The following is a 6,930-nucleotide window of genomic DNA, read 5'->3' on the forward strand; positions in this document are numbered from 1 at the left end:
TTGACGGCAGACGATGGGATCCATGGCTAGGCGACGGGATTGGGATTGGGGATTTCTATCGCTAACCGCATCCTTCTCCTCCCAGGGTCAACGCGTGTGTGCGCAGGTGGGAAACAAAGAGGATAGGGTGCACTGGTGCAGGGAGTGCGGGGTAGAGAAGAAACAAACACGAGGTCGTTTTTATAAAATGGCCTGTCGGACACTTTTATCGGACCGGAGGGAGTACTTCTTTCTATCTTAGAAGCAAACACTTGTGTTAACTGTGCATTGATTTCTACATACTTGCTTATTTGAATTCATCATATTACTTTGTGTTGACAATTATCCATGACATATCCATGTTGAAAGTTGAAAGCAACTGCTGAAACTTATATCTTCCTTTGTGTTGCTTCAATGCCTTTACTTTGAATTTATTGCTTTATGAGTTAACTCTTATGCAAGACTTATTGATGCTTGTCTTGAAAGTACTATTCATGAAAAGTCTTTGCTATATGATTCAGTTGTTTATTCATTGTCTTTACCATTGCTTCGAATCGCTTCATTCATCTCATATGCTTTACAATAGTATGATCAAGATTATGTAAGTAGCTGATACGTCCCAAACGTATCTATAATTTTTTATGTTCCATGCTACTTTTATGATGATACTCACATGTTTTATATACATTATATGTCATTATTATGCGTTTTTCGGAACTAACCTATTGACGAGATGCCGAAGTGCCAGTTCCTGTTTTCTGTTGTTTTTGGTTTCAGAAATCCTAGTAAGGAAATATTCTCGGAATTGGACGAAATCAACGCCCAGCATCTTATAATTCCACGAAGCTTCCAAAACACCCGAGAGGGACCAGAGGAGAGCCACAGGCCCACCACACAGGTGGACGGCGCGGCCCAAGGGGGGCGCGCCCCCCTATTGTGTGGCGGCTCCGTAGCCCTTCCGACTCCGCCTCTTCGCCTATAAGAAGCCCCCTGACCTAAATCTTCGATACGAAAAAGCCACGGTACGAAAAACCTTCCAGAGCCACCGCCATCGCGAAGCCAAGATCTGGGGGACAGGAGTCTCTGTTCCGGCACGCTGCCGGGACGGGGAAGTGCCTCCGGAAGGCATCTCCATCGACACCACCGCCATCTCCATCGACGCTGTTGTCTCCTATGATGAGGAGGGAGTAGTTCTCCCCCGAGGCTGAGGGCTCTACCGTAGCTATGTGGTTCATCTCTCTCTCTCTCTGTGATCTAGTTGAATATCATCTATGTGTTACTCTGGTGATGTTATTAAAGTAGTCTATTCCTCCTCCATGATGTAATGTTGACAGTGTGTGCATCATGAAGTACTTGGTGTAGGTTATGATTGTGATCTCTTGTAGATTATGAAGTTAACTATTACTATGATAGTATTGATGTGATCTATTCCCCCTTTCATAGCTGATGTTGACGAGTGTGCATGCTATGTTAGTACTCGGTATAATTGCGTTGGTCTATCTTGCACTCTAAGGTTATTTAAATATGAACATCGAATGTTGTGGAGCTTGTTAACTTCGGCATTGAGGTGCTCTTGTAGCCCTACACATTTAATGGTGTTTGTCATCCAACAAGAGAGTGTAGAGTGGTTTTATTATGTGATCAATGTTGAGAGTGTCCACTAGTGAAAGTATGATCCCTAGGCCTTGTTTCCAAATACTGCAATCATCACTTATTTACTGTTTTACTGCATCTTTACTTCCTGCAATATTACTACCATCAAATGCACGCCAGCAAGCTATTTTCTGGCGCCGTTACTACTGCTCATATTCATTCATACCACTTGTATTTCACTATCTCTTCGCCGAACTAGTGCACATATACATCTGACAAGTGTATTGGGTGTGTTGGGGACACAAGAGACTTCTTGTATCGTGATTGCGGGGTTGCTTGAGAGGGATATCTTTGACCTCTTCCCCCTGAGTTCGATAAACCTTGGGTGATTCACTTAAGGGAAACTTGTTGCTGTTCTACAAACCTCTGCTCTTGGAGGCCCAACACTGTCTACAGGAATAGAAGCGTGCGTAGACATCAGTAGCATGTTGATGCGTGTAATTGACACGTCCGTTGGGAACCCCAAGAGGAAGGTGTGATGCGCACAGCGGCAAGTTTCCCTCAGTTAGAAACCAAGGTTTAATCGAACCAGTAGGAGTCAAGAAGCACGTTGAAGGTTGATGGCGGCGGGATGTAGTGCAGCGCAACACCGGAGATTCCGGCGCCAACGTGGAACCCGCACAACACAACCAAATTACTTTGTCCCAACGAAACAGTTGAGGTTGTCAATCTCACCGAGCTTGCTCGTAACAAAGGGTTAACCGTATTGTGTGGAAGATGATTGTTTGCGGAGAAAACAGTAAAACAAGTATTGCAACAGATTTGTATTTCGAGTATAAAAGAATGGACCGGGGTCCACAGTTCACTAGAGGTGTCTCTCCCATAAGATAAAAGCATGTTGGGTGAACAAATTACAGTCGGGCAATTGACAAATAGAGAGGGCATAACAATGCACATACATGGCATGATAAGTATAGTGAAATTTAATTGGGCATTACGACAAAGTACATAGACCGCCATCTAACTGCATCTATGCCTAAAAAGTCCACCTTCAGGTTATCGTCCGAACCCCTTCCAGTATTAAGTTGCAAAGCAACGAGACAATTGCATTAAGTATGGTGCATAATGTAATCAACAACTACATCCTCGAACATAGCGCCAATGTTTTATCCCTAGTGGCAACAGACACAACACAACCTTAGAACTTTACGTCACTTGTCCTAGGTGTCAATGCAGGCATGAACCCACTATCGAGCATAAATACTCTCTCTTGGAGTTAAAAGCAAAAACTTGGCCAGAGCCTCTACTAGTAACGGAGAGCATGCAAGATCATAAACAACACATATGTAATAACTTGATAATTAACATAACATGGTATTCTCTATCCATCGGATCCCGACAAACACAACATAGAGTATTACGGATAGATGATCTTGATCATGTTAGGCAGCTCACAAGATCCAACAATGAAGCACAATGAGGAGAAGACAACCATCTAGCTACTGCTATGGACCCATAGTCCAGGGGTGAACTACTCACTCATCACTCCGGAGGCGACCATGGTGGTGTAGAGTCCTCCGGGAGATGAATCCCCTCTCCGGCAGGGTGCCGGAGGAGATCTCCAGAATCCCCCGAGATGGGATCGGCGGCGGCGGTGTCTCAGTAAGGTTTTCCGTATCGTGGTTTTTTTCGCCTCAGGGGTTTCGCGACGGAGGCTTTAAGTAGGCGGAAGGGCAGAGTCGGGGGCCTGACGAGGGGCCCACACCACAGGGCGGCGCGGGCCCCCCTTGGCCGCGCCGCCATGTGGTTTGGCCACCTCGTGGCCCCACTTCGTATGCTCTTCGGTCTTCCGGAAGGTTCGTGGCGAAATAGGCCCCCGGGTCTTCGTTTCGTCCAATTCCGAGAATATTTCGTTACTAGGATTTACGAAACCAAAAACGAGCGAAAGCAGGAAATGGCACTTCGGCATCTTGTTAATAGGTTAGTTCCGGAAAATGCACGAATATGACATAAAGTGTGCATAAAACATGTAGGTATCATCAATAATATGGCATAGAACATAAGAAATTATCGATACGTCGGAGACGTATCAGCATCCCCAAGCTTAGTTCCGCTCGTCCCGAGCAGGTAAAACGATAACAAAGATAATTTCTGAAGTGACATGCCATCATAACCTTGATCATACTATTTGTAAACATATGTAGTGGATGCAGCGCTCAAAACAATGGTAATGACATGAGTAAACAAGTGGATCATAAAGCAAAGACTTTTCATGAATAGTACTTCAAAACAAGTATTAATAAGTCTTGCATAAGAGTTAACTCATAAAGCAATAAATCAAAGTAAAGGTATTGAAGCAACACAAAGGAAGATTAAGTTTCAGCGGTTGCTTTCAACTTGTAACATGTATATCTCATGGATAATAGTCAACATAGAGTAATATAACAAGTACAATATGCAAGTATGTATGAATCAATGCACAGTTCACACAGGTGTTTGCTTCTTGAGGTGGAGAGAGATAGGTGAACTGACTCAACATAAAAGTAAAAGAATGGTCCTTCAAAGAGGAAAGCATCGATTGCTATATTTGTGCTAGAGCTTTTATTTTGAAAACATGAAATTTTTTTGTCAACGGTAGTAATAAAGCATATGAGTTATGAAAATTATATCTTACAAGTTGCAAGCCTCATGCATAGTATACTAATAGTGCCCGCACCTTGTCCTAATTAGCTTGGACTACCGGATCTTTGCAATGCACATGTTTTAACCAAGTGTCACAATGGGGTACCTCCATGCCGCCCGTACAAAGGTCTAAGGAGAAAGCTCGCATTTTGGATTTCTCGCTTTTGATTATTCTCAACTTAGACATCCATACCGGGACAACATGGACAACAGATAATGGACTCCTCTTTAATGCATAAGCATGTGGCAACAATTATTATTCTCATATGAGATTGAGGATATATGTCCAAAACTGAAACTTCCACCATGATTCATGGCTTTAGTTAGCGGCCCAATGTTCTTCTCTAACAATATGCATGCTCCAACCATAAAGGTGGTAGATCTCTCTTACTTCGGACAAGACGGACATGCATAGCAACTCACATGATATTCAACAAAGAATAGTTGATGGCGTCCCCGAAGCATGGTTATCGCACAACAAGCAACTTAATAAGAGATAAAGTGCATAAGTACATATTCAATACCACAATAGTTTTTAAGCTACTTGTCCCATGAGCTATATATTGCAAAGGTGAATGATGGAATTTTAAGGTAGCACTCAAGCAATTTACTTTGGAATGGCGGATAAATACCATGTATTAGGTAGGTATGGTGGACACAAATGGCATAGTGGTTGGCTCAAGTATTTGGGATGCATGAGAAGTATTCCCTCTCGATACAAGGTTTAGGCTAGCAAGGTTATTTGAAACAAACACAAGGATGAACGGTACAGACAAAACTCACATAAAAGACATATTGTAAACATCATAAGACTCCACACCGTCTTCCTTGTTGTTCAAAACTCAATACTAGATGTTATCTAGACTCTAGAGAAACCAAATATGCAAACCAAATTAGCAAGCTCTAAGTATTTCTTCATTAATGGGTGCAAAGTATATGATGCAAGAGCTTAAACATGAGCACAACAATTGCCAAGTATCAAATTATCCAAGACATTTTAGAATTACTACATGCAGCATTTTCCAATTCCAACCATATAACAATTTAACGAAGAAGAAACTTCGCCATGAATACTATGAGTAGAGCCTAAGGACATATTTGTCCATATGCTACAGCGGAGCGTGTCTCTCTCCCATAAAGTGAATGCTAGGATCCATTTTATTCAAACAAAAAAAAACAAAAACAAACCGACGCTCCAAGCAAAGTACATAAGATGTGACGGAATAAAAATATAGTTTCAGGGGAGGAACCTGATAATGTTGTCGATGAAGAAGGGGATGCCTTGGGCATCCCCAAGCTTAGACGCTTGAGTCTTCTTAGAATATGCAGGGGTGAACCACCGGGCATCCCCAAGCTTAAAGCTTTCACTCTCCTTGATCATATTGCATCATACTCCTCTCTTGATCCTTGAAAACTTCCTCCACACCAAACTCGGAACAACTCATTAGAGGGTTAGTGCATAATAAAAATTCACATGTTCAGAGGTGACACAATCATTCTTAACACTTCTGGACATTGCATAAAGCTACTGGACATTAATGGATCAAAGAAATTCATCCAACATAGCAAAACAGGCAATGCGAAATAAAAGGCAGAATCTGTCAAAACAGAACAGTCCGTAAAGATAGATTTTATTAGGCCACCAGACTTGCTCAAACGAAAATGCTCAAATTGAATGAAAGTTGCGTAGATATCTGAGGATCATGCTCGTAAATTTGCTTAATTTTCTGAGCTACCTACAGGGAGATAAACCCAGATTCGTGACAGCAAAGAAATCTGGAACTGCGCAGTAATCCAAATCTAGTACTTACTTTTCTATCAAAGACTTTACTTGGCACAACAAAACTCAAAACTAAGATAAGGATAGGTTGCTACAGTAGTAAACAACTTCCAAGACACAAATATAAAACAACAATACTGTAGTAAAAACATGGGTTGTCTCCCATAAGCGCTTTTCTTTAACGCCTTTCAGCTAGGCGCAGAAAGTGTATCTCAAGTAACATCAAAGGACGAAGCATCAACATCATAATTTGTTCTAATAATAGAATCATAAAGTAACTTCATTCTCTTTCTAGGTAAGTGTTCCATACCTTTCTTGAGAGGAAATTGATATTTAATATTACCTTCCTTCATATCAATAGTAGCACCAACGGTTCGAAGAAAAGGTCTTCCCAATATAATGGGGCAAGATGCATTGCATTCAATATCCAAGACAACAAAATCAACGGGGACAAGGTTATTGTTAACCATAATATGAACATTATCAACTCTCCCCAAAGGTTTCTTTTTAGCATTATCGGCGAGATTAACATCCAAATAACAATTTTTCAATGGTGGCAAGTCAAGCATATCATAGACTTTCTTAGGCATAACAGAAATACTTGCACCAAGATCACATAAAGCATTACAATCAAAATCTTTGACTCTCATTTTAATGATGGGCTCCCAACCATCCTCTAGCTTTCTAGGAATAGAAGTTTCAAGTTTTAGTTTCTCTTCTCTAGCTTTTATGAGAGCATTTGTAATATGTTTTGTGAAAGCCAAGTTTATAGCACTAGCATTGGGACTCTTAGCAAGTTTTTGCAAGAACTTTATAACTTCAGAGATGTGGCAATCATCAAAATCTAAATAATTACAATCTAAAGCAATGGGATTATCATCCCCAAGGTTGGAAAA

This window comes from Lolium rigidum, chromosome 6, assembly GCF_022539505.1.
Source record: "Lolium rigidum isolate FL_2022 chromosome 6, APGP_CSIRO_Lrig_0.1, whole genome shotgun sequence".
NCBI classification, from domain to species: Eukaryota; Viridiplantae; Streptophyta; class Magnoliopsida; order Poales; family Poaceae; genus Lolium; species Lolium rigidum.